Below are 22,852 nucleotides of genomic sequence, written 5' to 3'. Positions count from 1 at the left end.
TGGCCAGAAGGTGGTGCGAGGCCACCAGCCAAGGCAGGGGCCAGCCCGGGCCCCCCAATTGCCCCGCCCGCCAGTCACCCCACAGATGGCCCTGATCACCAGTCATGCCTGGGGACCCTACCCTATATATTGGGAACAGTCTCTTAGATTTAAAAATGAAAACCTGGCAAGGCTACTCTAACACTTAAAAGACAGGATGATGCAGCGATGACATGCATGGACTCTGGCTTGCACATTTTGTGGTCAGCCCTGATTCTGACACTTATAACTGTGTGACAAAACCAATTACTTAACTTCTCTCTGCTTCAGTTTTTCCACCCATAAGATGGGGAAATGGTACTACTGCCTCAGAAGGATCATGTTATACAGCCCTTTTTATAATGAGGGCAAAAAAATGTAGCTGCCCATACAACAGCAAGATGCCTTTTCACCTGTATGAAAAGTATGGTCACTGGTGCATGCAGCGTCCTGGATTGCGAGAGGGATGTCCAACTGCTGGTTTAGGCCTGTAAACTGGCAGTTGGACATACCCCAAGGGGTCCCAGATTGTGAGAGGGTGTAGGCCGGGCTGAGGGACCTCCCCCCTCTTCCCCATGCACGAATTTTGGGCCTCTAGTTCTCCAATAAAAGGAAACAGGGCTCCTTGAAGAAATGGCTTATTCTAGGATTGGGGCAGGAAATATTCAAGAGGAGTCCAGCACATCTGGTAGTGCCAGATGGGGAGTGGGCCTAAGCCAGCAGGCAGACATCCCCTGAGGGCTCCTGGACTGTGAGAGGGTGCAGGCCAGACTGAGGGACCGCCCTGAGTGCACAAATTTCATGCACTGGGCCTCTATCTAGAGGTTATTTATAACTCAAAGTGTAAAATAAATATGTTAATCCATTTTAATTTAAATCCATGATTGCATAAGTAAATGAGGGAGCCCAGCTGCTGTGGCTCAGTGGTTGAACAACAATCCATGAACCAGGAGGTTACGGTTTCATTCCCAGTCAGGGCATATGCCCAGGTTTCAGGCTTGATCCCCAGCAGGGGGCATGCAGGAGGCAGCTGATCAATGATTCTCTCTCATCATTGATGTTTTTATCTCTCTCTCCCTTTCCCTTCCTCTCTCTGAAAGCAAGTAAAAAAAACATATAAAAATACTTAAATGAGGGAGAAGAGGCAAGTCTTCCATGTAGAATTCTTAGAAATTTATGTGGACATTTTTTATTCAAGAAAGTGAAGTTATAACTCCCCACTCCTTAGGTGTGAGCACAGGGAGTGTTTTTGGGAAAAGTGCAGTACAGAAAAGGGGGGAAACCCTGAAAAACAATACCTCAAACAGGCAATGAAGGTCAACCTCAACAGTCCTAAGCCATGTTGATAGAATGTACCCTTGAATGGCACTTTACCGCTGTGCTCTTCATCCTCCAAACCCATAACTCTAGTCTAATCATGAGAACAACATCAGATAAGCAACAATGGAGGAATATTCTACCTAGTACTCCTCAGAACTGTCAGGTCTCCAATCAAGATGGCAGCATAAATTTGTTACTCAGAACCTCCAACAAACACATCACAATCACAGCAAACTACAGAACAACCATCATTCAGAATGCCCTGAAATCTAGCTGAACACAAGCCCTATAGTTAAGACTCTATGGAAGAAGCCACACTGAGACTGATAGCAGAGGTTGAGATGTGAACCGGGCTGGCCCCACACCCGAGTGGCAGATAGAAATCGGGAGAAATATCTTGGTGCAGAGGTCCCTCCTGAGGAGCACAGAATCCCAGCCCCACACTAGCAACCCCAACCCAAGGTTCCAGTGCCAGGAAAAGAATTCCCCGTAACTTCTAGCAGTAAAAACCAGGGGGATTGTGGCAGAGTGACATGGAGGCTGCTGGGGACCCAGACTTTCCTCTTAAAGGGCCAGTGCACGGACTTACTTGGACTTAATCACCAGGGACATATGGGGAGGAAATGAATTGTTTGGCAACAGGGCAAGAGCTGGAGGGGCAGCTTTCTCACAGACAGAAGTGCTGGTGGAAACCATTGTTCCTTTTCTGAGCTCTCCATCCACAGAACCGGCAGGCAGGTGCCATATCATCTGGCTTACACTGTTGGCCCCATCCTGGTAATTCCCTGAGACCATGGCCCACCCAACTTTCAGGCCCATGTAAGCCATTTCCAGGTTTTTTGTTTTGTTTTGTTTTGTTTTGTTTTCATATAAATTGCCCATCTTGGCTCATGCTTTGCAGTGTTTAAGCAGCATCTGGCACCTGCATACCCCTACCTCTTGCTAAATGGCCATGGGCCAGCACTAGTGGCATCTGGCCTTGGCTCTAAGCTTGGCCTCTCCCAGGCATTTCCAAGCCCAGCAGAAGTAGCAGTCATCTGCAGATTACTCTGTAGCTCATGCTGGGTGATCCTGGGCAAAGCACAGGCAGCAGTTGACCTTGGTCTGTACTTCCCAGGAGGCCCCAGAGACAGCATACTCTTTGGAAAGCTACATACCACACTGAAACACCTCCCAACCACCTCCACAAGTGACACACTCAAGGTGTGGACTTGTCAGGTACATGAGCCATGCTGAAGTGAGTCCTGCTTCATGGGGTCAGCTCCTGATAGCAGATCCTCCACTTTCATCATGGCTAGTACTCACAGTTGATTGGCCTGGAAGTAAATCCCTCCCATTAATGTGCCAGCATCAACCAAGGCTCAACTAGAACAGGAGGGTGCACAAAGTCCACATAGGGGGTGCACCTGGAGTTCCCAGATGTACCAGGAGGTGATCAGGAGGCTGTACAGGACACTACTACTTTAGCCCACTCTACTACATCCAGGAGATATAGCAGTTCTATGTAATACATAGAAACAAACACCAGGGAAGCAGCCAAAATGAGGAGACAAAAAAAACACAAGTCCCAGATAAAAGAACAGAACAAAACTCCAGAAAAAGAACTACACTAAATGGAGACAATCAATCTACCATATGCAGACTTCAAAACATTGGTTATAAGGATGCTCAATGAACTTAGGGGAAGAATATAGAAACAGTGAGAATTTCAACAAAGAGGTAGGAAACAAAAATGGAGATAGAAAACATACAAAGAACCAGTCAGAAATGAAGAATACAATATCTGAAATGAAGCATACATTACACAGAATCAATAGTAGAGTAGATAAAGCAGAGGATCAAATGAGCATTTTGGAAGATAAGGAAATAGAATACACCTAATCAGAACAGCACAAAGAACACCCCCTCCCAAATGAAGATACTGTAAGGAGTCTCTGGTATAACTTTAAGTGTACCAACATTCACATCATGGGGGTACCTGAAGGAGAAGAAAGAGAGCAAGAAATTGGAAACCAATGTGAAAAAATGACCAAAAACTTATCTAACATGGTGAAGTAAATAGACATACAAGTCCAGGAAGCTTAGAGTCTCAAACACCACCAACCCAAAGAGGCCCACACCAAGACACATCCTAATTAAAATACCAAAGGTTAAAGACAAAGGGAGAATCTTAAAAGCAGCAAGAGAAAAGCAGTCATTTACCTACAAGGGAGCTCCCATAAGACTATCAGCTGATTTCTCAATAGAAACTTTGCAGGCCAGAAGGGATTGAAACAAAATATTCAAAGTAATGAAAAACAAGGACCTACAATCAAGATTATTTTACCCAGTGAAGGTATCATTTAGACTCAAAGGACAGATAAAGAGCTTTCCAGACAAGAAAAAGGTAAATAAGTTCATTACCACCAAATCAGTATTATGAGAAATGTTAAAGGATCTTCTTTTAGAAGACATAGAAAAAGACCAAAACTATGAATTAAAATTGGCAATAAATACATATCTATCAACAATTACTTTAAATGCAAATGGATTACATGGTTCAATCAAGGACATAGAGTGGATGAAGGGCTAACAAAACAAGATCCTTATATATGTTGTCTATAAGAGACCCACTTCAGATTGAAAGACACATACAGACTGAAAGTAAAGGAATGGAAAAATATATTTAATGAAAATGGAAAAAAAATGGAAACAGAAGCCTGACTGGTGTGGCTCAGGGGTTGACTAATATCTCTCCCCCTTTCCCTTTCTCTCTGAAATAAATAAAAATCTATTTTTTAAAAAATGGAGCCTGGTGGGGCATGGCTCAGTGATTGAACATCAACCTATGAACCAGGAGGTCACTGTTCAATTCCCGGTCAGGGCACATACCTGGGTTGTGGGCTTGCTCCCTGGTAGGGGGCATGCAGGAGGCAGCCGATCAATGATTCTCTCTCATCATTGATGTTTCTTACCTCTCCCTCTCTCTTCCTCTCTGAAATCAATTAAAAAAAAAATGGAAACAGAAAAAAAAAAAAGGCTGAGATAGTAATACCTCTACCAGACAAAAGAGACTTTAAAACAAAGACTATAACAATGAAGAAGGACCCAGTAACTCCACTTCTGGGTATTTATCCAAAAACCCAAAACATTAAATAGAAAAACATATGTCCAAATGTTTATTACAGCATTATTTACAATAGCCAAGAATGGAAACAACCTAAGTGTCCATCAATAAGTGAATGTTTAAAGAAAAAGTGGTACATATATACAGTGGAATATGACTCAGACATAAAAAAGAATGAAATCTTGCATCTGCAACAGCATGGGTAGACCTAGAGGGTATTGTGCTGAGTGAAAGAAGTCAGACAGAGAAAGACAAATGACAGATGATTTCACTTATATGTGGAATCTATAAAAACAAAATACATGAACAAGCAGAACAGAAACAAGCTCATAGATACAGAGAACATTTTGACAGTTGCCAAATTGAAGAGGTGTTGAGGGGGGATGGATGAAAAAATTGAAGGGATTAAGAAGTACAAATTGGTAGTTACAAAATAGTCATGGGGATATAAAGTACAGCACAGGGAATATATAGTCAATAATAGTGTAATAAATATATGGTGTCAGATGGTTACTAGATTTATCATGGTAATAACTTTGTAAGTATATGTCTAATAATGAGGTTGTACACCTGAAACTAATATAATATTGTATGTCAACTCCAATTTAAAAATAAAAATATTCTGAAAAAGAACTGTCAAGGTCATCAAAAACAAGGGAAGTCTGCTCTGGATGGGTTGCTCAGTTGATTAGAGTATTGTCCTAATATGCCATGGTTGTGGGTTCAATATCTGGTCAGGGCACATACAAGAAGCAACCAATGAATTCATAAATAAGTGGAACAACAAATCTATGTTTTTCTCTCTAAAAATCAGTAAATAAAACAGAACAACAATAATAAACAACAAGGGAATTCAAAGTCAAGAGAAGCCTAAGGAGACATGATGACTAAATATAATGTGATATCATGGATGGGATTCTGAACCAGAAAAAGGACATTAGGTTAAAACTAAGAAAATTTGAATAAGGTATGGACTTTAGTTAATGATTATGAATCAGTATTGGTTTCCTAATTATGACAAATGTACCATGCTAATGTAAAGTGTTAATAATAGGAGAAACTAGGTATGAGGTATATATGAACTTTCTGTACTAACTTCTCAATTTTTTAATAAACCTAAAACTGATCTAAAATTAAAAGTTTGGAAGAGGGAGAGGTAGAATGAAAATTAATGAATCCTTCCCCTTTCCTGTGTGGGAGGTCATCATGTTCAGAGCTGAGGTAGCCATCTTCTGACTGCAGAGATGACAATTCACAACCCTTACCAATTTTAAATTCATGTGTTGGATTTTTGTTATTTGTGAAAATAAAGTTCAGTTTAAGCTGTTTGGGGCCAGGTGTCTTATTCCTTGCAGCTGAATGCATCCCAACCAACACTCTTTATATATATCACTTTCCTGGCCAGCATGGTTGTGTAGATCTTCATTCCTTAACCATGCTCTTTAGCCTACTCCAACACTCCCTTCTTCCTCATCTGGCTGCTGTCTTCCTTCTCTGGCTTTACCCACGGCCTGCATTTCTCCCGATACCCGGAGGCCAGCAACTCTTATCACTTCCAGGACAGGGCATGTTCTCTCACACTTCCAAGCTTGTGCACACTTGATTCCCTCTTCCTGGATGTCTACTCCTCCATCCTTATTTCTCCCAGCAAATAACTAGCTCTGATTCAAGTTTCAGCTTACCATGCGTGGTATGCAGGATTCTCATTTCCCTGTGATCCCTGCCCACTGTTGAACATAGCCTGCATAACTGTAGGTAATGTAAACTAGAAGCCCTATGCACAGACGGATTCATGCACTGGTGGGGGGTGAGGCCTGCAGGGATCAGCCCACTGTGGGAGAGCAGGGCTAGCAGCTCCTGAGTTGAGTGTCTGCCCCTGGTGGTCAGTGCATGTCATAGCGACTAGTAGAACGGTTTTTCTGCCATTTAGTTGCGGGGCTTTTGTTATATAGGATGGTACTCAATAATTACATTATGTAGCACAACACAGTTGACTTTAAGAACAGATTATCTGTGTGGGCCTGATTTAATCATACGAACTCTTTAAAGGCAGAGGGTAGCCCTGGCTGGTGTTCTCAGTGGTTAGAGTTCCGGCCTGTGCAACCAAGGGTCTTGGGTTCAATTCCTGGTTAAGGGCACAGACCTGGGTTACAGTTTGGTCCCCAGCTCCAGTCAAGGCTCATGCAGAAGGTAACCAATCAATGTGTCTCTCTGACATCAGTGTTTCTCTCTCCCTCCCTGCCTTTCACTCTCTCTAAAAATCAATGGAAAAAATATCCTCAGGTGAGGATTAACAACAACAAAAAATAATAAAAGTAAAAGCAGAGTATTCTCCAACTGGCAGTAAAAGAGGAAGTCAGAGAGTCAGTGTGTGAGGGGGATTTGAGTATAAGACATTATCTGTTGCTGGCTTTGAAGATGGTGGGTCTCGAAGTCGACAGCTGACTGCCCACAAGAAAATGGGGATCTCAACCCTACAACCACAAGAAACTGGATTCTGCCAAAAACGAGGCTGGAAGCAGATCTTTCCTCGGGCCCCCAGGTGAGAACTCAGCCAGCTGACATCTTGACTTCAGCCTTGTGATACCAAATGGAGAATTCAGCCATGATGCTGAGCAGACTTCTGACCTACAGAACTATGAGCTAACAAATAGGTGTTGTTTTAAGCACCAAGTCTGTGGCAGTTTGTTATGCAGCAATAGAAAACAAATACAGTGGCCTCTCTGAAGTCTTCCTTTTTCCCAGGCACACCTGTGACATCGTCCTTACTGCTTCTGTGGTACCTCATACTCTAGGCATTGCATCGATTCATTTACCAGTCTACTGTCCTCACAAGTTCTGAGTTCCTGGGCGGGAGCAGGGACTACCATGTTATCACTGCAATACCAGGCACAGAGCAGGAAGGTAAAAAAAAATATTGAATGAAAGTTTCATCAAGAAGAAAACACCCCAAGATCATTAACTTGTAGTCATATATACTAAAATAGCCAAGGATGCTGGGGATTTAATGTCTAACGAAGAGGAAAAATCACCAATGTAAAAAGAGAATGAAAAAAAGAGAATATTTTCAAATATACATGAGGGTTGTTTCTAAGGAACCAGAGCGAATGAGGTCCCCTGGTGTGGTAGGTAAGAGAAGCTAGTGAGCAGAGGCATGAGGAAAAATCCATGTCTAGATTACCTAACACACAAGTAATTATCAAATGCCCACTCCGTGCGTCAGGCAGGGCTGTGGAAAACAAGGTAGAAATTTAACTGAAACCCCAGCCATTTCAGGCTTAGAATGTTAGGACCCAAAGGAATCTTAAAGACCTTGATTTTGTATGTACAGACCCTTAAAATTCCTCCACTTTTTAAACAAGTGGGATTTCCTATTCAGCTCTGTATTTTCGAGGCCCTCCGGTATTGGCATCAGCCCCTCTCTGTGCTGGTCGCCTGTTTCTCTGCGAAGCATACAAGCCACCAGCTGGGTCTGACAGTCACTTGGTTGTGCTCAGGCTTTCACTGAGACAAGCACCTTTGACCCCGCGCCTCTGACACCTCTGCTGACGGGTCTGCGATAAAAATCCCAGGGAGGAGACCCAGATATTGCGACGTCGCCCTCTCCCCCAGTCCTGGCCTCGCAGAAGCCGCTCCAGCTCCGCTTGCGGGCGGTGGGCGCTTCCACCTCCCATCCGCACTGCGGGAGCGGAAATGGGGGCTGCCGCGGATGGGCAGGGTGGGGGTGGGCTCCGACGTGGAGAACCCAAAGACGCGCTCAACGAGGGAAAGGCGGCCGCGGGAAGACGCCAGGGGCGGGGACAGGCCGGTGGAGGGACGGGTGCTTCAGGGATCAGAGGAGATGGGGTGAAAACATGGAATGCAGTGAGTCCCGTCACAGAGGACCTCCCGTGGGCGACGGGCGAGCAGGACGCAGGAAGGGCTCGGGTTAACTCCGCCACTAGCTCGGGGGCGTGCCCCTCTGGGCCCAGGCCTCCCGGTCCACCACTTCCGCCGGCACGCGGCTGGCCGGGCACGGCGAGTGTCGCCGGACCTCCGACTCCGCGACTCACGCCTGCGACCCACGCGGATGCTTTCCGGGATTTGCTGGAAGTGTGGGCGCCGGCAACTCCGTGGGCCCGAGCGGACAGGGAGCGGAGGACGGCGCGACGACGTGCGCGCGCGCTCAGGCCGGAAAAGGCTGCCGGGAGCGGCGGGCGTGCGCAGGCGCGGCGCGCTCCCCGCGGCCCGGTCCGGGCAGGGCTGCGCGCGCACGAGCAAGCCGGTCGTGACGTGGGCCGCTCTACGCCCGACGTCACGGGTCCGTGTGTGGTGGCGGCCCGGCTGCCCTCCGCGGCGGCGCCTGGCTAGGGCGGTGTGGCCGCTGAGTGCGGCGTTCGGGGGTCGCCCGGCTCGCGCGGACGGGGATCCGGAGGTCCGGCGCCCACAGCCGAGGACTGGACACTCTCGCCCCTTCTCCGGCATCTGGCGGCGCCCGGCCCGCGGCTTCCTTCTTTCCTGCCAGCTTCCCGCGGGCCGAGGGGCGCCGAGTGGCCCCGACCTCCCGCGCGCCCGCCGCCCGGCTCAGCCCGGACTCCATGTGAAGGAGAGACGGGCCCGGCCCCCCGGCCCCCCGGCCCGCACCCGCCTCCTCGCGCGCCCCTCCTGCCCCCAGGACCCGCGGCCTCCCTCGCCGGGGGCGCGGTGACAGGCCGCACGGGGCGGAGGGGCGGGTTCACAGGCCGGCGGAGGCCACTCTGGGCCTGCGGCTCCCCACGTCCCGCGGAGCGGCCGGTACGTGCCTGTGTGTGTGTACGTGTGTGTGTGTGTGTGTGTGTGTGTGTGTGTGTGTGTGTACGTGTGCGCGCGCGCCCGCGGGGAGCGGACTGCTGGGCTGTGCTCTGCCGGGTCCTGGGAGAGGCAGGAACGTCCCGCTTCACGGTCACCTGTGGGGCAGGGTGAGTCCGCCTTCTCCCTGCGGAGCGGGCAGCCGGCGCCGGCGCCTCCTGTGCGCGGGGAGCCGGCGTGCGTGGTCTCCCTAGTCTTCTGAGCCCGGGCAGTGGGCACGCGTTTCCATGTCACAGATCATCAGCCTGAGGCTTAGACCCCGGAATTGGACCGAGCTGGTAATCTGGGAAGCCAGATTACGATGACTTTTCTGCAGAACTGTATTTCTGCATCTTGCAAAAACAAATATTTAAGGAAAATGAGAATAGCTGGAGAGTTTCTTCCTGGGAGTAAATTCTTTATATATAGATAGTTGTAGCTTATTTGCCCCCATCACAGACTGTTTGATGTGTTTTGCTGCAGCCTAGACAAATCATTTTCTTGGCTTGGAAAAACAACAACGATGCCCTGGCCGGTGTGGCTCAAGTTCATTGGAGCGCCACCCCGTGCACCGTGAGGGTCGCGGGTTCGATTTCAGTCCTGGGCCTGTACCTGGGCTGCGGTTCGCTCTCCATGCAGGAGCCAACCAGTGGATGTGTCTCTCTCACGTCGATATCTACCCCGCCCCCCGCCCCCCGTCCCCCTGTTTCACTCTCTCTGAATAGCAATGGGAAAAAATATCCCATATGAGGATTAACAAAAAGGAAAGTTACAATTGTACTTGTGCAGTTTATTCTTGATGCATACAGGGAACTTGCAGATGGGCTATTTGCTTGATATTTCCTTATTGCAAAACTTGTTGCTGGGTTATGTGGCAATGGCAACACACTTGTCATTTGTGTAGTCTTAAGCAATATTTCTGAGTTGAGTGTCAGAAATTTACAGTAAAGAATATTGAAGAAAGCTACGTTTTAATGGCGTGATTTTTCTTTCATTGTGTGTGGCCACCAATCGGTGTTTATAAACTACCGATTCTCATTTTAGCATCCGCCTGCAGTACTTCTTTGATTATGGTTAGTGAAAAAGTAAAGAGCCTTTTCTTTTTGAAGCTTTATGCATAGTTGCAAATGTTTAATCTATTAATGCACAATTATAGTACTGTATAATTTTCTCTGGTATATTACCAGGTTTGAGAAAATTTGTAGTTGAATGGAATAGCAAATTATAAAGTTAACAAGTGGATGGCTCACAGATTAACTTGTTGTTTGGTTAAAATATAAACATGTTGAGCCTTGTTAAATTATGTTGAATATGATGCCATTAAAGAATGGTTTTCTGGTCTTGCGCTCCATGTGTCTTTTGAGAGAACTAGCAGTTAACGGTTTATCTCAAAGATTGGATTACATTGTAGACTCAATGTTTTAAGCAATGTTTTAGGTCGAGCTTTCATTCCTTGTTAACCTTATTGCTACCAAAGGGATAAGCTATATTTAACAGATGCTAAAAATGAAGTCATGTTTGGTTCTTCACAGTCCCCACAGCTCTGGTTTCAGGTTTTTGTCCTTCCTTCTTCCCTTTGTAAAATTGGCACTCTTTAGCCTCCCCCTTTTATTACGAAACAATTTCAGGCATGCAGAAAACTGGCTATAGTGAACATCCATATATGATGACCCTCTAGATTCAGTATTTGTTGACATCTTGCCATATTTGCTGCATCTATAAATATTAGTTTTGGGTGAATCATTTGAAGCTAAGCTGTAGACATCATGATACTTTATGCCTAAGTATGTCAACATGCATCTCCATTTCTTACATACACAAAATACCATTATGTTAATTTTCTTAGTTAATATTATTGATAGTTAATAGTCTTTTATCGCTAATTCCTTAATATAATCTAATATTCATCCATATTTAAGTCTCCCCATTTGTACTGAAAGGTCTATATGGCTTTTTACACCCAACCCCACCAAACCAGGATTTGTTAAATCTCTGATCTCTTCTAATCTAGAATGAATCACACTCTTGAATTGTCTGGTTTTTTTCCCCCTTCATGGTATCACTTAGGGTGTTCCTCTATTTCCTCCTTTATTAGCTAACTGTAAGCTAGGTTTAAAGGGTTGATTATTTTCAAATTAAGTATTTTGGGTCAAGAATAACTACTAAGTGATGCTGTGTAGTTCATATTGCTTCCCATCAGGAGACATAAACTATCAAGTCCTATTTGTAATGCTGAGTTTGATCACATGGCTCTTGGGGTAAGGTGTTTTTTCTTTATTGCAATTAGCATGTAATCTGTGGCATAATAAATTAGCACTGTAGTCTCTTCTCCATTAATCTTTCACCTAATAGTTGTAGCATTTATTGCTGATCTTTGTAAAGCTAGCTTTTGAATTTCAGTGTTAACAATCATTTGTTGGTCTGTAGATAGAAACAAAATGACAGGATTTCTCAAAATATCCAGTGCAGCTATAAGTATTAAGCACATTCTGATTTTGTGGATTTTAAATTATGAATTTAAGGTGTTTCCTGTTATACATAAATTAAAAAAAACTGGCTTGAGAAAAATGGGAAAAATTAAATGTAGTTATTTTTCTGTATTTTACTCAAGGAGTGTGTTTAAGTTTTCTTCGGCAATATTTATTGCACAGAAATAACCAAAAAATAATAAAGGAAGAGTGGATTTACTAAAAAGACTTTTGAGAAAATGGTCCATTTTCTGGTGTAATGGAAGGAGCACTAGATTAAGAGTTAGAAGATCTAAATTGTCCTAATTCTACCACTATGTGAAGTTAAAGATTTATACGTGTTTTTTTTTTAACTTCACTCTGTTCTCATTTCATAATGGTTAAATTAGTAAACATTTTCAGAATTATTATCAGAATTTCTGATAATGAAATGTGTTGATTACACTTAGAGGTGAACCTCATTTTAATTAAGCCAGATAGAAGTAAATCAAATACGTGTACTATAACGTTGAATTTATTTCCTAACTAATTAACTGACTTTAAAGAAGGGTTTATAATAGGGTTTACGTAACTAACATGTTCTCTCATTAATAATGTGATTTAGTTAATGAAACAGTTCACGTGAAGTTTTTCACACACCTTTTGTAAATCAGGATGAACTGTATATGTGGAGATATAAAACCTTTTTTCTTATCCTGAAGTGTTGTGTGAGGTATATCTCTATATACACCCACACAGTTATAAGAAATGTGTCTGTATAACTATCTTTTGTCTTGGATATCCCTGAGATTTGTTGGGAATTTTGGTTGACTTTCCTTTCTCATGGTGGTTAATATTACATGATTCCTTTATAACATCTTGAATTGTTGCCTTTATTGTTACTTAACTCTTAGATTGTTTCTTAATTTTTTGGTTATATTTTGCCTTCCCAGTTGACAGGAGGATAGGAATAGAATCTTTGGAGTCCCTCCTGTGACTAGCACATCTCCTTTCTTAAACGTGCTCAAGAGTGTTTTGTTTGAGATTCATAGTGCCATAAATTTAAAAATCACTGTGTGGTTTGTAAACTTTAGAAGTTTTTTCTAAAGGTATTTTTTTCTCCCATTTATGCAGGTAATCACTTAGCGTGGACTTTAATAATGACAAATCAAAAAATAGTTTAAGGCGTGATTTTGTCAGTGTTCTTTTGATAATTCCCAAGTTCGGACCCCTGATGGCCATTCCCTCAGGCCAGATGCTCCTGGAGCACTCTGCATCTGCCTCCCGATTGTTTTCACCACATTGCACTCTCTGTCATCTTTGCGTCCTCCACGAAGAAGTTAGCTCTTCAAGGACAGAGGCAGTGTTTGGTTAAGTTTGGTTCCCCAACACCTAGAACAGTGCTTGGAGCCAAATGTTTATTTAATGGAGTATTGGCAAACAGAGGAGACCATCCTTTACAGTGTTCCACGATTCCTAAAAGGTATCTAATGAACAAAATAAACAATGAACAAAAGAGACCTAGAGACATAGAAGCATGGAAGAGCCTGACGAATCTTAGAGGGAAGGTGGGGGTGGGGGAATTGATCAGGGGAATTTAGATGCATACTAGAGGCCCAGTGCACGAATTTCTGCACAGGTGGGGTCCGGTCAGCAGGCCCAGCCCAATCGGGGCGGATCGGGGCTGGGCCTGTTGGGAGGAGGAGATGGTGGGAGGTTGGCTGGCTGGGCCTTCCCGATGGGGGCCTGATCAGGGCCTGGCTGGCTGGGGGAAGGGGCTGTGGGTGATTGGCCGGCTGGCCCCACCCCTGATTGGGGTTGGGGGGCGGATTGGGGGTGGTGCCAGCCATGGGGAGGGGCTGTGGGTGGTGGGCTGGCTGGCCCTGCCCCCAAAAGGGGTGGGAGATGCCAATTGGGGGCCAGCGGCTTGGGGCGGGGGCTGCAGGAGGTTGGCCAGCTGGCCCCGCCCCTTATTGGGGTGGGGAGGCGATCAGGGATGGGCTGGCCAGGGGGAGTGGCTGCGGGCCTATCATGGTGGGGCCGGCTGATTGAGGGTGGGTCGGGGGGCGGGGCAGGGAGGGGGTGTTTGGCCGGCCAGCTCTTGATCCGGGTGGGAGAGTCCAGTCCGATCAGGGGCAGGCCGTCAGGGTGGTGGGGCCTTGAGGTTGGCCGGCCGGCCCCACCCCCGATCGGGCCAGTTTGCTGGCCACAGTGGGCGTCATAGCGACTGGTCTTTAGGTTGTTATGGCCGTTACCGTAGCTGGCTTCTTATATACAGAGATGGATATGCATAGCCTATGGACACAGACAATAGTGTAGTGAACACCTGGGAGGGGTGGGTGTGGGGTGGGGGCCTTTGGGGGAAAAAAGGGGACATCTGTAATACTTTCAACAATAAAGATAATTTTTTTTAAAAGGTGATGCCTACCAAATCAACTGATGATTTACAAAAGTTTTTTGTTTGTTTTTTTAATTTACTGGTTTTCTTTGTTCTCTCTCGGTAGTATTCATTTTATTTAGCAAACGTAAAACAATTTCTACATTCTAGACACTGCTTTAAGTACTACTTTAAAGATATTCATTTAATCCTTATTAGCAACCCAGTGAATTATTACTTGCTTCAGTGCTGCTGTTACTGTACTCGTGTAACAGAAGAGGGAACTAAGACACTGAGGCAGTAAGTCACTTGTCCATGCTCACTCTGCTTGTGTGTGATGGAGCTGCGACTTGAATGCAGGCAGTCTGGCTCCAGAATCTAGGCTCTGAATAGCTGTACCATGCTGTATCAGGGCAACCAAAAACTGGATTTGCTTTACCAAAGGAATAATATGCACAGAGTACCTACTGTGTACGCGAGTGGAAAGAACACTTTCAGAAGGCTTTGAAGATGAAACAAGAGTTGAACTAAATTAGCAAACATGTTAAATGATTGTGATTATAATGTTTATTGAAAAAGCACATCTTAAATAGAGAAAAGATAGGGAAGAAAATAAAAGTAATAAGCAGTTAAGAGTATGAACTTGGGAGTCAGATCTGAATGTGTGTCCCAGCTCTACTGTTTAACCTCTCTAAGCCTCACTTTCCTTATCTGTAAAATAGAGATAATAGTACCTAACTCATAGACTTCTGTGAGGGTTAAATGAGATAGTATGGCTGTGGCCAGCAGCTCAGCGGTGAGAGCATCAGCCTGCTCACAGGAGGGTGAGGATTCCATTCCTGGTGAAGGGCACATTCCTGGGCTGCAGCTCAGATTCTTGCCCCCGCCCCCCCCAATTGGGCACATGTTGGGAGGCAACCAATTGATGTGTCTGTCACATTGATGTTTCTCTCTCTCTCTCTCCCTCCCTCCTTTCCACTCTCTTTAGAACCAATGGGAAAAATACCTCAACTCCTCAAGTGAGGATTTTTTTTAAAAAAAGGGAAAAAATGAGATAATATGTGCCTAGTCCTGTCTAATAAAAGGGTAATATGCAAATTAACCATCACTCTGTCACAAAGATGGCGGCACCCATAGCCACAAGATGGTGGCGCCCAGTCCTCTCAGCCCCGCCGGAGTTCCCCAGTCCCAGGGGGCGGCTCTGAGAGCAGGCTGCATGAGCGGCCTGGCGGAATGCTTGCTTCGTCGCTGCGCCCGGCTCGGGCCAGCCCCCCGGAGTCGGAGTGGACACGGACAGGGACAGGGGGCCGGCCCGCCGCCTCCACGGCCAAGCGCAGGCCCGGAGAGGAGACGGCGGGCCCGCCTTCCTCCTGCCTCCCGTGGGCACATCCAGCTCACTTCTGACTCCTGCGGAAGCCACACGGCTCCCTCCCGGCTCCCTCCCGGCTCCCGTGGGCACATCCCGCTCACTTCTGACTCCTGCGGAAGCCACACGGGTCCCTCCCGGCTCCCTCCCGGCTTCCGTGGGCACATCCCGCTCACTTCTGACTCCTGCGGAAGCCACACGGGTCCCTCCCGCCTCCCGTGGGCACATCCCGCTCACTTCTGACTCCTGCGGAAGCCACACGGGTCCCTCCCGGCTCCCTCCCGGCTCCCGTGGGCACATCCCGCTCACTTCTGACTCCTGCGGAAGCCACACGGGTCCCTCCCGCCTCCCTCCCGCCTCCCGTGGGCACATCCCGCTCACTTCTGACTCCTGCGGAAGCCGCACGGGTCCCTCCCGGCTCCCTCCCGCCTCCCGTGGGCACATCCCGCTCACTTCTGACTCCTGCGGAAGCCACACGGGTCCCTCCCGGCTCCCTCCCGGCTTCCGTGGGCACATCCCGCTCACTTCTGACTCCTGCGGAAGCCACACGGGTCCCTCCCGCCTCCCGTGGGCACATCCCGCTCACTTCTGACTCCTGCGGAAGCCACACGGGTCCCTCCCGCCTCCCGTGGGCACATCCCGCTCACTTCTGACTCCTGCGGAAGCCACACGGGTCCCTCCCGCCTCCCGTGGGCACATCCCGCTCACTTCTGACTCCTGCGGAAGCCACATGGGTCCCTCCCGCCTCCCTCCCGGCTCCCTCCCGGCTCCCATGGGCACATCCCGCTCACTTCTGACTCCTGCGGAAGCCGCACGGGCCCGTGGAAGCAGCTTGGCCCCCGGCGGTGCGCTGCAGTTCCCACTGCTCCCGCAGAAGTGGCCCGCGGCCTACTGCACGTGCTGTCACTTGATGGGCTGCTAGGGTATAATAAGAGTTCAAAAACCATTATTAGTTATTGTAGAAATCTTCTGTAGTCTGTCTACACAGATGTAAACCAAAATTAATTTTAGACTATAAGGAAAATAAGAAGCATTTATTTGAACAGAAGGATCTGCAGCCTGGGGTACAGATTGAGGTAGCAACCTGAATTGTGTTCCACCGAGACAAAGGGGAGACCACCTCTTATAGTGAAAGTTCCTGCCATGGTTCCCAGTTAGGTCTATTTTATGTAAATGAGGCAACACATTGTGCAGTTCTGATTGGATGGGGCAAGTCTCAGTCCATTGGTAGAAAGATGAAACCAGAGTTTCCCTGCAGTGTCTGTTGACTCAGGTGATATAAACAAATGGAGCATTTTGTGAGAAGCTGAGGGTTCATTCTGAGGTTCTCCCAGATACAGAGTATGTGAGAAGCCCCTGTGAGCAAATGGCTCTTATAAAATGTGGGTCCTCCGTTGACCATGGAGAGCTCATCTCAGCAGATAAATTCCTTCTTGAGGTCCACATCTGATGAATCTTCTTGGGGTCCCTGTTTCCCCCTTTCTATAGAAACCCGTTGGCAGATAGTGTTGAGAGTCTATCATGTTTGTTTGTCTTAGGTGTGTGTTGTGCCATTTGGGTACTGGAGTGGTTTGGCTACCTGCTGTTGGTTTATCTAGTCCCCTGGTGATACTCCCGAGGTTGGGCTATAGCTCATTGAGCAACTAGAGCCACCTCCCTTTAAGAGGTTCATCTGGTACCTGTTAAACCTGGAAGGTTTTGAGGCAGATTTTGCCATGAGGCATTGAATTGGTGAGGCTTTAGCAAGACCTTTCAACACTGTCCTCTAACCTCTGGAATGAATAGTATAAAAGGAGTTGGAAAATAGATACAGGCATTAATTCTGCAAACATTGGGTAAATCGGTTGGCAAAAGACAGTTATATTTATGAGTCTAGTTAGCCTGTATCTTTCTTTTTTCCCCCTCACCCAAGGCTATGTTTATTGTTTTGAGAGAGAAAAAGAGAGAGAGAGTGAGAGAGAGAGAGATGAAAGGTGAGAGAAAAACATCAGTCTGTGCCTCTTTTACGCTACTGACTGGGGATTGAACCTGCAACCTAGGTTTGTGCCTTGACCTGGAATCAAACCCACTACCTTTTTGGTACACAGGATGACACTCCAACCAACTGAGCTACCTGGTCGGGGCTAGCCTGTATCTTCTTGATCCAGATATATATTCAAGCAGCTTATTTATAGCAGGAAAAGAGTTCAAACCATTCTAAATTAAAGGAGGTAGTGACTTGGTATATCATTTTTATTCTTAGTGCAACCATCAGCTTGAGTCTTTATAGGGGGTTTTATTTACCTGGTTATACAACAACAGCTTGACAATGAGGTACATTAAACAAATCGGGACAGTGGTGAGTAGTCACTTTGCAGTCCAGACTTTCAAATAGCCCGAGCCCAGTTGGGAGCCAGATGAAAAATATCAGAGAAATAAGCCCTAACCCCTAACTCGATGCAAAAGTGGAATGTCCCTTAAGAGATTTTTTGAGTTTAAGAAGTTTGGTTGTTTTAAATTCTACCTGGAAAGAGAGATTTAACCAGTTACAGCAAGAGATACTAGCTCTGGCACGGAACTCCTCGAGGGGCTGCAAGCAAATAGTCCAAGGCCCCTCAGTTGTGGAGGATTCCTAGGCCAGGAGGTCTGAAGATCTTTGAGCTCAGATGGCTCTAGCTGCTGAGCCAGCTGTTCTGTTACTGTGCTGGTTAGGTTTCACATTATATCTAATTGAGTAGTGCCAAGGCCGGTTCATGAGCCTACAGTTCTAAGGAGGTGATTGCTCCCATATTAATCTCAGAATTCTACCTGCCATCATCTTGGAATGATCAAGATTCAGCTACATCTGAGAAGAGTTAAAAGAAATGGGCTGATGGAAATCAGGAGCTAAAGAAAACTTTTCTAATTTTTTTAAAACCTTGTTTTATGTGCTTTCTACTTATTGCATTTAAAATTTTATAACTGGGTTTATTTGCTATACACATAAACCAGTGTTGGAATTAAAAAAGTACTAACATCCACAGAAGCACTAGAATCATACTCAAATTTACAGAGACATAATAATTTGTTTATATAACTAATGGTTTGTTAAGTTTGTAATGGTAAATAGAACAAAACCTTATAAACATAGTAATAATGTTATCAGATTATACCAATTGTGCAAACAGTTCAAATGTATAAGGGTAAAAGCCCATACTTTCAGAGGCAGAAAGGGAACAATTCGATTTCTCTATCATTTTCACCCATTCTCATAAATCTAGTATTAGTTTCATTGTGATGTTCAGGCTAAGGTAGGCCATCAGATCCAATGAATTGAATTTTTTAGTTTCCAGAATATTGCTGGTTTGTTCAGGAATTCTGTCCAGAAAGCCATGTCTCTTGTTGAAACATTTTCTGGATCAACAATTGAGAACTTAACGCCAATGGCCAATGAAGACAGACTCTTTCATAATTGCCAGATAATAGTTTGATCTTTTCTATCAAATTAAAGTTTCTTAGTAAATAGGACCAGGTCTCATTTCTTTCCTATATCCTCTATACCACCTCCTAAGTGTTGTGGACATGAGTACTATGTGATAGATGATACCAAAAAAATGTTTATTTTCCCCTTTGTGTTTCAAAAGACCCCATAAATCCCACAAAAAACAAAAAGCACTGATTAATCAGATGCCACTTTAAGTACGATAACACAATTTATAGGCTCATTAATTTTAAAAATTACATTAAATGTTATTCATCCTGATAAGTTTTTAATATATATATATTTTTATTGATTTCAGAGAGAGGAAGAGAGAGAAAGAGAAATAGAAACATCAATGATGAGAGAGAATCATTGATCAGCTGCCTCCTACACCTCCCCTGTTGGGGATTGAGCCTGCAACCTGGGCCTGTGCCCTGACCAGGAATCAAACCGTGGCCTCCTGGTTCATGGGTGGACACTCTGGTGGGTTTTAAAAAACATGTTGGGTTTATTCTCTCTGACATTACTTAAAATGCATTTCCGTTTTAAATATTGGTATGAGGTAGAAGACAAGGAACTCAAAAGGGAAGTAATCTTCAATATACTGAGTTCTTCAATACAATTAGCCCTGAAACTGAAGTAAGAAAAGTTATATTCTTAAAGCTGGCAGACTGACTGCTATTGAAATTATTCTATCTGAAAATTTTTTTTTCTTCTATTTGAAATTCTTTTTCAGTTTAAAGTATTGGAAAAAAGACAGTACACATTCTAAAATTTTCATGAAGATTATATACAAACAGTTTTTCTTAGCCATCAATTTTATTTTACCATGTTGCTCTAAATGACCTCGTTGAAATACAGGTATTTTCCACTTGAATAACTGATCATATATCAATATAGATTTAAATTTTTTCTAGCAAGATAAAATAAATGATTCACATTAAAAATGATGTACCTTTCATAAACTTTATTTTACTAGGACATACAAATTTGGTTTCTTTGACTCATCAGAAACAAAGGAAAATGCATATGGGTCCAAAACAGCTCTTGTACAAGGGAAATGCAAGGATAAGTTCTTTTAAATAAGTCACAGGGTCTCAATTAAGGCAGGTTCGTGCAATCCCTAGTCTAGTCTTACAATCTTTCTGATGATGGTTTTAAAAGGGGACAATCTATGTTTACCAAAGGGTATAGATCTCCAGTTAAGCAATATCAGGGGAAGGGCTTTGGGCCAAGACAGGTTAAAGGCTTCAACAAGTTGAGTTTTGACTACCTCGTTGGTTGGTTCTACAAAACCACAGGACTGGGAATGATCAGCCAATGGAAATGCTGCAATATCGGCCACCATTTTCATATCTGGTGTAGAATTTGTCTTGTAAAGTGGGCTCCCCAATTGCTGTGAGGCTGTGACGGGATTTTTCCAGCAGGAAAATGCTTTCTTGAGGTATTTCGGTAACTGCTGCAGCTGTGGCCCTTCAACATGGGGATGCTCTACCCAGTGAGAATACATGCAAACCATCACTAGTCCATTGTTCTCTTTGAAAGGGGGCAATTGGATTCAAACCCGCTTTCCAAATCACAAGCCATTAGTTTACTATTCCCCTTTTGTAAAGAGATTCCCTTACTTTAGTTATCCCTTTGTTACATAAATTTAAATGGTTAGAAGCAAAATTTAACTCTTAAAATTAAGGTTTACCTAAGCAATAAAAGACCTGCTGATGCCGAGCAAAGGAAATAATTTTAGTACAACATAACACCTCTTTTTAATAATTTCTTATTAAGCACATACTAATAGTACAGGAAAACTGTCATTTTAACACAGAGAGGAAGAACCAAACTCGGAAGTTTGCATCAGCTTTTGATATTTTAATTAAATTCATTTTAATCATATTTTGCTGACTGCACATGTTAGAAAGAAGACAAACCCCCAAACCAGCAGTCCTGATAGAATGCAAAGGATACTCGGGAGCCAGACAGCAAGACAAATGTCTTTACTTCTGCAGAGGGTGCACAGCCTACACCGGGTCTGGGCAAGCGTGCACACACACTGAGTGGGCGGTCTGCTCCAGGTTTTATTTCTGACACTCTTGATTGGCCAGAGTTTAGGCTCACATTCTTGTGTGATTGGCTAATTTAAAGGAAAAAGGGAGGGGTTGACCTCTGCAGTTTCAAAATGGTGGTTGCCTAAACTCCCTTCTTTGGCAGAAAATATTACTCATTTATTCTCACAGCACATAAACTTTTTTCTCCAGATTTCTTTTCCTGCCTTTGCCAGTAGCTCCTTTGGTTAATACACCAAGGTTTCAGGTTTGATCTCTAGTAAGGGCACATAAAAAAATTAAGCAATGAATGCATAAATAAGCAGAACAACAAATCTCTCTCTCTCTCTCTCTCTCTCTCTCTCTCTCTCTCTCTCTCTCTCTCTCTCTCTTTCTCTCTCTCTTCCTCCCTTTCTCCCCTCTTCCGCACCCCTACTCCAATTTCTAAAAAAAAAAAAGGAATAAAGAAAAGATTTTCCCCCACAAACCTTACAACTTTTCTTGTCTCTTTTACTTTGTCTCTTCTTTTTTTATAATATACTAGAGGCCTGGTGCATGAACATTTATGCACTGGAGAGGGGTCCCTCAGCCTGGCCTGCCCCCTCTCACAGTCCGGGAGCCCTCAGGGGCGGGAGGCGACACGGCGATCAGGGGAAGGCAACGCCCCATCACACCTCTGCTGCTGCCACTGCCGGAAGCGCAAGCCTCGGCCGGCCCTGGGCAGCTGGGCAGCCAATATCCGAGGTTTGCCTGTGCCTTGGCTGGCCCTGGGTGGCTGGGCAGCCGCCATCCAAGACTTGCCTGCACCTCTGGCCGGCCATGGGTGACTGGGGGGCTGAGGGAACTGGGGGACTCGGGAGGCAGGCACGCGGCAAGGCCGGGCCCGCCAGGGAGCAGGCCTGGCCTTGCCGCATGCCTGCCGCCCCGACGGGGCTGAGGGGACTGGGCGCCACCATCTTGTGGCTGTGGGCGCCGCCATCTTTGAGGGCGTGGCAGTCAATTATCATATTCCCTCCTTATTGGCTGTGGGTGCCGCCATATTTGAGGGCGGGGCAGTCATTTAGCATATTCCCTCCTTATTGGCTGTGGGCGCTGCCATCTTTGTGATGGCATGAGGGTCAATTAGCATATTCCCTCTTTATTAGATAGGATAAACTAGCTAATTATGACAATAACTGATCCAACTTATGGTTTTCACAGATGGACTAAGTTAATGTTTTTCTCAGATGACCGAAGCTTTGCATGCTGTAAGAATTTCTTTAAAGCTGTTTTAAAAATCACTTTATAATCGATCATAGAATGCATTTTATTGTCTGTGAGAGATATGAGGTCCTCTCTTTTAAGGGTGCCCCTTGAGGTGGATCTACTGATAAACACAAACAAAAATGTGCACATTAAAGTTAGAAAGCTCAGAATGCAAGGAAACTGTCCACAGAAGGCCTGGTTGTAAAGGAGCAGATTTCCTGGAGGAAGTCGGAGCTGGGTTTTGCCTGAGCACAAGGTGGCTGCTGCCACATGTCTGGAAGCAAAGAAGGTGGAGGGGAAGGAGGAGAGGAAGCCTCAGATGCCTTATTTTTTCTTTACTTCTTTTGATTGTTCATGCGCCTTGGTTAGAGTCCTCAATACATTTGGAAGCCTCAAAAAAGGTATAACTTAAAATAGGTATACCATTTAGTTTTGTTTTATAGCTGCAGGAGAGGTATAAAGTTTCCCATAAGGGCCAATTTAGCAATAAATCCTGGTAATTTTTGTCCAAAGACCTAGCTAGTTACAGTTTAACTTGGGTTACCCATTTGCACTCGCCTGATGAAGGCATCCCCTTGAGTGCACCTTAAGCAGCATGTGTGTCCTCACAAACCTATGCACTGGGCTGAGTCTGAGCCTTATGGATGAGGTCTGCTGAGCCACGCCAGCACTGCCAAGGGTTCGGTGAG

At 45.2% G+C, this 22,852-nt stretch overlaps 1 protein-coding gene across 2 annotated transcripts in view; it reads left to right on the top strand.

Annotated features, from left to right (window-relative positions):
* Nucleotides 1-8,152: 8,152 nt before the first annotated feature.
* MAP3K2 (mitogen-activated protein kinase kinase kinase 2) overlaps nucleotides 8,153-22,852 on the top strand; it is a 105,436-nt gene continuing 90,736 nt past the window's right edge. For both annotated transcript variants that reach the window (XM_079781783.1, XM_079781784.1), the window contains exon 1: nucleotides 8,153-9,217. The gene's annotated coding sequence lies outside the window, so the exon portion shown is untranslated. The remainder of the gene's footprint in view (nucleotides 9,218-22,852) is intronic.

Source organism: Cnephaeus nilssonii, assembly GCF_951640355.1.
Source record: "Cnephaeus nilssonii genome assembly, chromosome: 10".
In the NCBI taxonomy this organism is placed as follows: domain Eukaryota; kingdom Metazoa; phylum Chordata; class Mammalia; order Chiroptera; family Vespertilionidae; genus Cnephaeus; species Cnephaeus nilssonii.
The sequence above is the reverse complement of the archived record's forward strand: the minus strand, read 5'-3'. Positions and strand labels throughout refer to the sequence as shown.